Here is a 10,950-nt window from a genome sequence, read left to right as displayed (position 1 = left end):
TTGCCCAAACCGACCCATTGATGTAACGGGTGGTTAATTTACCTCACCCAAACCGGTGTGTCTAATATGGGTTGGGTCTTAGGTTTGGCCAAACCCAATCCAAACTGGCCCATGTACACCCCTACTTACGACGATTCACACAACAATTTTTGAAAATATCGCAGTTTAGCAGCAGTTTATATGAAGGTTGACAAACTCTTGATAATATTTTTGCGGCAGTTCTAACTATCATAACTTGCTCTCAAAACCGCTGCAAAAATATTTTTTATGTAGTGAATTGGTAACTACTCGAAACTCTGTAAACCATGTATGAGATCATATGAATTTTGTTTCTCAAATTGAATCGAATGAAATTAATGAAGTTATCATTTATGAACATTAATCAAGGTCTTTTGTAACAAGATTGATGAAAATCTTATTATCATAAGAAATAGAGCAAGACATGTTACTAAAGGTTATAATCAACAAGAGGGCATACATTTTTATGAAACTTATGCTCATGTGATTATATTAGATGTCATTCGCATGTTCATTGCATTTTCCAGCATCATAGATTTTAAACTGTTTCAAATGGATGCAAAAAGTTTATTTCTTAACGGTTCCATCCAAAATAAGGTGTATGTTGATCAATCCCCTAAAGGAACACAACACATGGGCTTACAGTAAATTCCAAATAATCACATCTCTCTCTGTTGTTAAGCACATCATGAAATATCTCATTGACACACAACCCATGGGCTTTAGTAAATTCCAAATAATCACATCTCTCTGTTGTTAAGCACATCATGAAACATCTCATTGACACACAACACATGGGCTTATGAAATCCTAAAGGCACTTTGTAGAATACGTTATTGCATGTAGTTGTTATGCGTAAATAATTTGGATTGAAAAACAAGTAAGTGATTATGATATTAATCTTATAACTATCCTTGTTAAGTGTAACGCCCGGAAATTTATTTATCCGCTTAATTTAGACGTTTGTGATGTTTATTGAATTTTTGCATTTTAAGCGATTTAGTCGGTATTAGTTCGGGATAGCGGATCGACATTTAATCAGAAATTTTAATATTTTTAGTATTAAAAATATTAATAAGCTAATATGTAGTGTTTTGGGAATTTTCTGAGTATTTGAGATTACACCGTAAATATGAGTTATTGAGTAATAAGTCGGTATATTAAATAATCAAATATTATTTTTCTTATGGAATAATAGTGGGATAGTGTTAGAAATAGTATTTTAATTTATTTTGAGTTAATGAGTTTATTGGGCCTATTTTTGATTTAGTAAAGATTGGTGAAGGGAGTGTTATTTACTAAGCCCAATATTATGATAAAATTAGGTTTTTAGTGTTAGTAAGAGGAAGAGGAGTGGAGAGAAAACCAGAAAAATAGAAGGCATTTGGAGGAGGCTAGGTCTTGAAGAGGAGAGCAAGCTTAGAGAAATCTCAATCCAAGTGCTAGGGTTGTAGAGTTTTCTTCAATCCAAACAAGGTAAGGGTGGGGTTCTCTTCCTATAATGGGGCTTATGAGCAATTGTATGTTGGAGATTGAGGATTTAGGTTAATGTTTTGCTATGTTGATTTGTACCAAAACTTGATTCCTGGTTGTTGTGTTTAATCGTTGATTGTTGCTGTGTGTTGCTATCTGTGTTGCTGAACTGAATTGCTCTGTCAAGCGGCATTCATATGCATTGACGGTGCCATTAGGTAGTGACAGGCGGTACCCAATTAGCACATGCTAAATCCAAGTGGTATGCTATATGATAAATAAATAATTTAGTTTTGGATAGAATGTTTGGTGATTAAAATATGTCACGAAGTTTGATAAATATATCATGTGAAGTCCATAAATATTAATTATGCTACTTTTGATGCAGACATCATGTTTTGTTCATGTATTATGAACCTAATGGAAAATAATAATGATACTAATAAAAACGCTTTGTACAGTAGATAATATAATGGTAATTATCAGGGGTTATATGGTTAGAAAAAGTAGTAATTATAGAATTAATAAACTGTCCCGTTAACCGAAATAGCCGAATTAAGCGGTATAATTAGTTGCTCAGAATTTGATGAAAATTGACGTGGTAGCTAAGTTTAATTAGCACATTAACGTGGTGGTGTTCTTTTGTCGAAATTGGGATATTAATCGGTCAGTTAAATTAATAGTTGAATTAATTTTTAATAAGCCTATTTAATTAGAATAAATTAAACTTAGATTAACTATTCGGTTTAGCGGTAAATTACGGTATCTTGTGAATTTGACATTGAATGTGATTGTTGTGAATATCTTTGTGATTCTTTTGCTAATGGTATTCGTTCGTTGATTTGATGAATTTCCGGAATTGTTCCGTTGTTTACGTGATGTTGTCGTAAAATGTGTGAGTGTTATTACTTGAGTTAATAATGACAATTTTGATATGGGCGTGTGCCTTGTGATGAATATTTTGTGAAGTAAATGATGATGATGATGTTGTGTGATGTTCGGTTCATCGAGTCACATACATTTGCATATACTCTGTGACGGCCTGAAAACTATGGCAAACATGACGGCCTGAAAACTATGGCAAACATGATGGCCTGAAAACTATGGCAAACATGACGGGCCAAATGGCAATTGGTGACGGGAGCTGAAGCTCCGATTGGTACCACATGCATATACATGAGTCATGTCCCATGTGTCTTATGTGATTTATACATTGTGACGTTTTGTGACTATATTGTGATTGTAATTTTGTGACTTGTTATATGACAGAAGTATTTGAATTGTGAATTAATGACTTGGTGAATAATATGAGAATATTAATACTTATGAATGCGATTAACCGAATATGTCTAATTTCTAATATATAATTTATCATGCGCTCAATTATATGAATTGATATCTCACCCTTTCTTTGTTTCGCCGTTGCCTTTATATTGGTAACGTGCAGGTGATTCGCATTGAGAGGAGGTTAGCCGAGTTGGTCTTGAGTCGTTGTCGCTCTGATACGTAGCACTCGGGGGGACGAACGAGTTGATTTACTTGCTTTTGGATTTTTATGTTTTGGCATACACTTGAGTTATTTGTTTGAGATTGTCGCTTTAAAGTGCTTTAATTGTTGAATTAAGATGCTATGAAATCTTGAACTAATTGTTGAGTTTCCGTTGCACTTCTATGGAAGTTAATTCATGTTAAAGACTATTATTTGATGTTTTCAGTCCTTCCGTATTTGTGAATGCTATGTATCCGCTTTATGCGACGAGGTGAATTGTTTTTGAGGATGATTATGTGATACCTCAATTGTTTGTTTATGAATTTTTATACTCTGATTTTATTTAAATTCCGCGGGTAGAATTGGGGTGTTACATTAAGTGCGACATCAACAATGTCATAAATCTCACCCAAAAAAGTCAGATACTTCACTCTCGGACTAAATACATTAAAATTAGGTATCATCTTATTAGATATCAAATTTAAAAGAGTATTACTTGATTGAGATTGTAAAAACATCCGAACAACTTACAAATATATTTACTAAAACCTTGCTTGAGAAAATGTTATTTTCAATCATTTTTTGTTAAGTGTGATAACAAACTTATGCCAGTTATCCTTCCACAAATCAAAAGGGGTAACAATAATTATTGATGCCTAACTTTTTCAAACCTAAAGGTCAACGAAACTTTCAATTTGTTCTCCCTGTAATTGATTGCCATCAGTCTAATAATTGACTATAATTACAAATTCATCAAGAACACAAAGAATACGCTCAATAATAAATAATCTAAGCTCTCATAATCGATTTAGGCTTGAAATACCTCAAAATATCATTGAGAGAAGCTCTATAACCGATTTTCAAACATGTATAATTGATTACGTCAACATGTCTTTCATCATTCGACATAACTCGCTCCTTAATCGATTAGAACTAACTCCATAATTAATTGTAAAGTAATATAATAGTTAAACATGTATGATATTTGTTTTTCACTTTTTTTCACATTTATTTTTGTTTCTCAAACCACAACACTATACTCTCCTTTCATCTCATTACAAATATGGCACCAAAAATGATACAAATTTCCTCTACTTCTAACATTTATTCTTCCTACTTCTCTAATTCTAGAAAATTAAATGCATACAAAAAAATAAATTCAAAAGCAAAAATATTCTGAAATAGAAAGTCTTGGACATGGAGTTTTTTCGCAAAGAAAATTTGAAGTTTCTTAACATACTAGACATTGTCAAACTCATTGAATTTTTTAATAACTCAAACGAAACAATTTATTATCATTCTCATGTTATATTTTACTCTCTCCGTTTTTTATTATAAGTCATTTTGGACTTTTCATACATATTAAGAAAAATAATAACTCTTGTGTGAAAGTGAAAAATTATGAAGGTTTTTACAAAATTGTCCATCATTAATGACATGTGGAAGATAAATTTACATAATTGAAAGGAGAGAGAATAATAAATATTTAAGGATATAATAGGAAAAATATCATTAATTATTCATAGGAATTGTAAAACGACTTATATTAAAATACAATTTTTTTTTCAAAACGACTTATAATAAAAAAACGGAGGGAGTATATGTTTATTCATTTTAAGCATTTCCAAAGTAAAAGTCCTGCACATTGATTTACCTTTGAATGTGCTTTTGGTGTGAAAATAACACACTTAAGACAACTTTATTTTCAATAAAATCATATTAATCTTTATTCTATATTTATTTTGATACATAACTAATATTTAGAAGTTTCCATGAGTAAACAATCTTATGTTATGCTAAATAGAATAAATATTTATTCAACAAATTATTTTATGAGAAAAAGGAATATGCACTGACAGTATAAAATATTTTTATACTGTCAACCAATCACAACCATGTATTCAATTAAAACATAATTTTAATTTAAAAAAAACTAATATGACATGGCAAGTGTAAAGATTTTGATTGGATGTATGTGTAAATTTTATTTACACTGTCAGTGCATTACCTTTAAACTCTTATTTATTTATTAAACTGAAGGTATAATATTACAATATAAAAGAAACTGAAAGGTGAAAAAACATAAATGAAAATATAAGAGTATCAAATTATAACATACAAATAACTTTATAAAGTTACATGTATTAAAATTATTTCTTCAACTTAATTGTCACACTTATATACACTCACAGAAACGATCAACGCAAGCAGGAAATAGAGGAAATCTACACAATGCTCCTGGACAATCATCGTTTTCGATGCATGGATGTGTAGCTGCAATGTTTAGTATAAAAAAATTAATGTTACTAAAAGGTAATCAAAATTTTATATTAGATAAACTAAATAATTAAAAATATTGTAAAAACTAACTTACTTTTATTGGTTGGGACAAGAACTAGAGAAAGAAAGATTATCAAAGCATAGCAAAAATATTGGATTTTAGTCATCCTTTTCATCTTTTGCATGTAATAAAAAGAAATATTTTTAACTACTTTATAGTAAAAAAATTGATGCTTAGTTAACTTCATTTAAATAGTTTTTAACTTTTAAGAGCTGCAAGAAATCAATAATAAATTTGGAATTGGTGGAAAATGTCTCTAAAGTGCACGAACGTGTAAAGCTTATGTATCTCTGTCACTTAACTCGTGAGTTTACATTTAATATATATTATTTACTTCACTTTTGTCTTTTTGATTGACTATAAAGTATATTAAAAGAGAAATAATATAGATGAATGATAAAAAAAACAATTTGTAGATAAGTGCATTAAATTGGCAGATAAGTGTCCTTTTGATGATAAGAAAATATTTAAAGAACAATACTGGTTGGTAATCCACCAAAACCTATGATAAATTTCTATCAATCTTGATGAACAAGATTGTTACCACCACACGATAACAATGAAAAGTAATAAAAGAAATTTAAAGAAGAAAAAAAATTAGGGTTTCTGCATAGTAACTCTCTACCCACAAATTGTGGAAAACTTTGTTATTCACTTGCAACTGCAAATTCTGTTAATTCAATCTTTTGACTTGATTTTACAAAATAATGAGGGTTACTCCCTATTTATAGATTTAGGTTAACTTTCTCCATAAGCCAAAGCCCAAAATTATAAAAGTCCAAAATACCTATTTTGGAACTAAATCAAATCTAATCTATTTAAATCTAAATTAAATCTATATAGATCTAAAACAAATATGTGTGTAACAAACTATTCTCACACAAACAAATCTTTTCTACACTCTCTTGTCTTTGTCGAGCAACCTGCTTCGACACAAGGAATTACTTTTAACAATACTAACATTTGTCGAGCAACCTGCTTCGACACAAGGAATTACTTTTAACAATACTAACATTTGCTTAAGTGAACATGATCATTAACTTGATATTTAACTAGGTTCTAACCTAGTTAAAGAAGCATAAATATTCAAATTATAATTGATCAGAATATGATTTTTAAACGAAACCTCGACGCCAAAATTGACTTAGCCTCTGATAAGCTGGAGACACAGTACAACACCTTTTGGTCCGTACTCTATACAAAAGCAGCTCTATCTTGTCAAACTATCAAAATTATGGAGAAAGTCAACCAGAGGTTTTAGCACAAGGCTATATGACACGATTCCTTTAGTCTACTCCAACATACATATGGGCGCCTCACTTGAGAAAGACGTAATGGATAACGAGTTTACTCAGAAGATGAAAATCCTAATTGTACCACTCCAATATCTCTCTCTTGGAAATCGTTTCTTCAGCAAAGATACTTGTACAAGCAAGCTTCCAACGTCTATCTTGTTCTCTCTACATAAGAAACATAAAATTCAAAAGAAGATAACAAGAATACATACAAAAAAGAACAAGAACTGTTTAGCACTCTAAACTTTCATACATAGTTGTTGTACTGTACATAGACTCTGAGTATGAATGAAAAAGTGGCTCACGTAGTAGTAGTAATAATAAGTGTAAGATAGGAAAGAGATTGTGATTAATCTAAAGAAAGGTTTGTGTTTTATCTTTCTTTTTTTTTTTGGAAATTACTAAGATAGTATATCTCATTTTATAATGTTGTTTCTTTTGAGGGATTTCTTCATTTGAGAATTGACATGTCTAACATAAACTCTTCAATTGTTTAACGAGACATTTAGAACTGAGTCACAATTTATTTATTTGAAAATAGACAAGTCTAATATGATTTATTTATGTATCACTTGCTTATAAACTATTCTATAAACATTAACCAATTATATTTAAATTGTAAATATATATTCAAAATAATTAAAAAATATTTGTGCTTTAATAAAAAACTAATAGAAGACCCGTGCATCCGTACGAGTACGCTCATTCATATATTAAATTATTTTATAGAAATAGTATTATGGTACAAAATAAAATTCTAAATATTTATTTTTGTTTTAATATATTTTTACATGTATTAACAATGAGATTAGGTGAAGACATTGTGTCAATGCCTCTAAAAGACACATCAACATCCTAACTTATTAAACTTAATATAATAAAAAATCACATAAAATACTAAATAAATCATGTACCAAATTGTTGAAATTGTTGATGAGAATACTCTCTAGTTATAGTTGGGTGCAATTACTTTTCATTTTAGCATCCGTAAAGTTGAGTTCAAATATAAAAAATGCATATGGATTATATTTGAGTAACTCTCGGCCGGTTTTTGGATGAGGTAATTGAGAAATTTAAGAAATTTAAAATTCATAACAATTTAAATGATTCAATTAAAATCCATTCATTTTTAAATTCTATTGTTTGGATGAAGTATTAAAATGATTCATTGATATTAGAATGAAGAAGCAATTTCAAATTCTTTATTTTTTGATGTCATTTGAAATTTCTTAAATTTAACTTGAATAAAATACTCATAAATTTACATCATTTTAACAATGTTTCATAGTATTTTGTATTCAAACAATGGACTTTAGTCAAGTTATTGTACATCCTCTCAAAAAATTATTTTTCCTCATTAAAATTTTCATCCAAACGCACTCTTAACGTGCTTTCAACTTTAGACCATCTCCAATGGTAGTTTCTTCTATTGAGTTCTCCACCTGTACCATTAATTTAATAATTAAATATTTAAAAAATTTGCCATGTCATAATAGAGTTGCATTGCAATGCAACAACTAAAAGATTGTAGTACCCAATCAAATCAAGTTATCAGATTTTTATTAAAGTTAAAATTAAATAAATTTTTTTAATATGATGTGGTTTAGTGGGTCCCATAAAAAACTCAAATGTAAGTTGCATCATTGGAGATGCTGTTAACTCACTAAAGATATTCAAAATACTATATTTACCAACCAGTGAACTGCATATTGGATCATAGTAGATAGATCACCATTGACATTAAATAATAGAAATGTAATAGCTGAAAAATCAAGTTTCACTTAATTGTACAATGAGTTAAAAAAAATAAAAAATCATAGTAGATACAGTTTCACTTAGTTGTACAATGGATCGAAAGAAATATAAGAGAAGCTTATAATTGAAATTTTAGGGACATGAAAATAAGTGGAAAATATAATAGAGAGTTGATGATGTAAATTTTTCATTAAGGAACATTTAATCATAAGTATAATAATATAGAATAATTTAATATGTAATTACAAAAAGAGGAGCACATGTCTACATATAAATTGAATTCCATCAAAACTTCAAACTTTGGATAGTTCTGCCAAGTGAGTCTTAATATTTAAAGAAAGGCTATATAACAATTTTTATATTGATTTAGTGCTTAGTTTGTAGACTTTATACCACCTGCTCCAAAATAAATTAAACATTAACAGTAAATCCAATTTTATTCTGAAGAAAGCAGTGTCAAAAGCTTCCACGTCTAATCAGAGGCCCAAAGTAAAACATGGATCATGTGATAATTCTAAATAGCAAACATACTATTCATTAATTAGCATTAGCAGTTCATGAATACAGGTTAGTTTATATTATGTATGATTCCCATGATAGATTAATTTAAACCAAAATTGTTCCATCTTTTCATTTAAAATCGCAAATATGAAACATTCCGGTAGAAACTTTGATGATTTCTTCATCAAGATAATTGTGCTGCCAAGAAAACCTGAACTTCATGGAATAATAATGTTAGATAACCAATCGGTAGTTAAAACTAGGGGTGACAAAATGGATGGATTGGATGGATATGGATTGGATTGCTAATGGATGGATCAAACAAATCCATTAATCCATTAACAATCCACTAATATGTCCTTTAAAAAATTCAATCCAATCCATCCATTAACAATATAATCCATCCGATCCATCCATAAAATTAATATAATTCATTTTATTACTAAATATTTATTTTATTTTTAATATTTAATCAAAAAGTATCTTTCATAATATCTTCTCTATAAACCAAAATTTTTAACCATAATATTTTTTAAATGACATGATTATCTCCCTCTAAATATATATATAAAAGTTGATAAACACACAAACATAAGAAAATTGGATTTTATAGTCTTTTACGGTAAACATATAATATGATCTGTACTAAATTTTATACTATTTAAGATATCATTGATTTCTGAATTATAGTCGTACAAAAGGAATACAAAGGAGCAAAATTGACGATAAGCACCATTGAATTGAATTCATAAAGATAAACTACTATTTCAATTTTATATTACAAGATAAGCTTTATTGAATTGGATTCATAAAGATAAATTATGATTTTATTTTATATTTTTAATGCAGACAAAATTAAGACAAAATTAATTGTAGAAACAAAATAAAGAAGATTAAATTAGAGTAACACTATAATAGGAATTTTTTTAAAGAATACAATCCAATGGATTTTAAGAATAGGTTGGATGGATTGGATTCGTCCATGACTTTAAATGGATGGATTGAATCCAATCCATTAACTAACATTTTATCAAATGGATGAATTGGATGGATTATTTAGTGGATGGATTTGATGGATAATTACTTAATGAATTTAATTGCCACCCCTAGTTAAAACACAAATCATTGTCACATAGTTTCAAATCAAAGAATTCTATATCAAAGAAAATAGCTAAAACTACATTTCCTTGCTTGCTTTCAAGATGTGAAAAAGCTCTTACCTAAGCTAAAATCCTTCGAACAAACCAATGTATTTTAAATTTTGATAATACTTTAGTATTAAATTCAAGGATAAGTAAGTACAATGGTGAACATATTTATTAATCGTTTCCCTATTACTTTACTTACTAAACTTTGTGATCCTCCATCAGAGTTCTAATCTATAAACACTCAGCTTCTGGCTACGAGTATTTTTTAAACCCTTTTAGGAAGAGATAGCAAAGGCTTCTCATTACATTTTCCATTTTTAAGAAGGACCATGGATTTCCTTACAGCTTCTCTAGCAAGTTCTCTATGCTACTGTTCAGAATTTCAATAAGCATAGAAGTTCTCTATCCATTTACATTGGTAATATGTAATGAAAACAAACACGATTGCAGTTTTTTTCCACAAAGTAAGTACTTTGTCTAACCTTCATCATATCTTGGATTAAAGATGCAAAGGAAGGCATGCAAGGGGACATGTTGGGTGAACCACCACCTGACATTTGACACATAAATCCTAAGAAAAATTAAAAGCATTTTCAGAACACAGTGAAAATGCATGATGCATGACTTATTATAGTTATAAAAGAGAGATGTGTGAAGGATTTCTTTTTAAAATTATTACAAAGTGAAACAGGCCTCTAATTATTTGAACGGTTGTCTGAGGATACATTATTGCCAATACCATCTTTCCTTCTAACACTGCTAACTTAGCACGTTCCGAACGCAATTTAGCTTGAGTATTCATGATTTTAGTTTCCTTAAATTTCAAATAATCATTTTTTTTAGATTATCAGAAGAGTTCATCTTCTCCCATTAATATACAGCAGACAAATCAAGTCTCGTTTTACGATTTTCTGAGGCCTTCAGAGATAT

General features: G+C 29.2%; 1 long non-coding RNA gene across 1 annotated transcript; it reads left to right on the top strand.

The window, feature by feature from the left end:
* The first annotated feature begins 1,113 nt into the window (after nt 1-1,113).
* Nucleotides 1,114-3,184, top strand: LOC131647748 (uncharacterized). The gene is made up of 2 exons (XR_009297931.1): nt 1,114-1,494; nt 2,939-3,184. It is a non-coding gene; the product is annotated as an uncharacterized LOC131647748 (long non-coding RNA).
* Nucleotides 3,185-10,950: the final 7,766 nt, after the last annotated feature.

This window comes from Vicia villosa, linkage group LG2 (assembly GCF_029867415.1).
Source record: "Vicia villosa cultivar HV-30 ecotype Madison, WI linkage group LG2, Vvil1.0, whole genome shotgun sequence".
NCBI classification, from domain to species: Eukaryota; Viridiplantae; Streptophyta; class Magnoliopsida; order Fabales; family Fabaceae; genus Vicia; species Vicia villosa.
The sequence above is the reverse complement of the archived record's forward strand: the minus strand, read 5'-3'. Positions and strand labels throughout refer to the sequence as shown.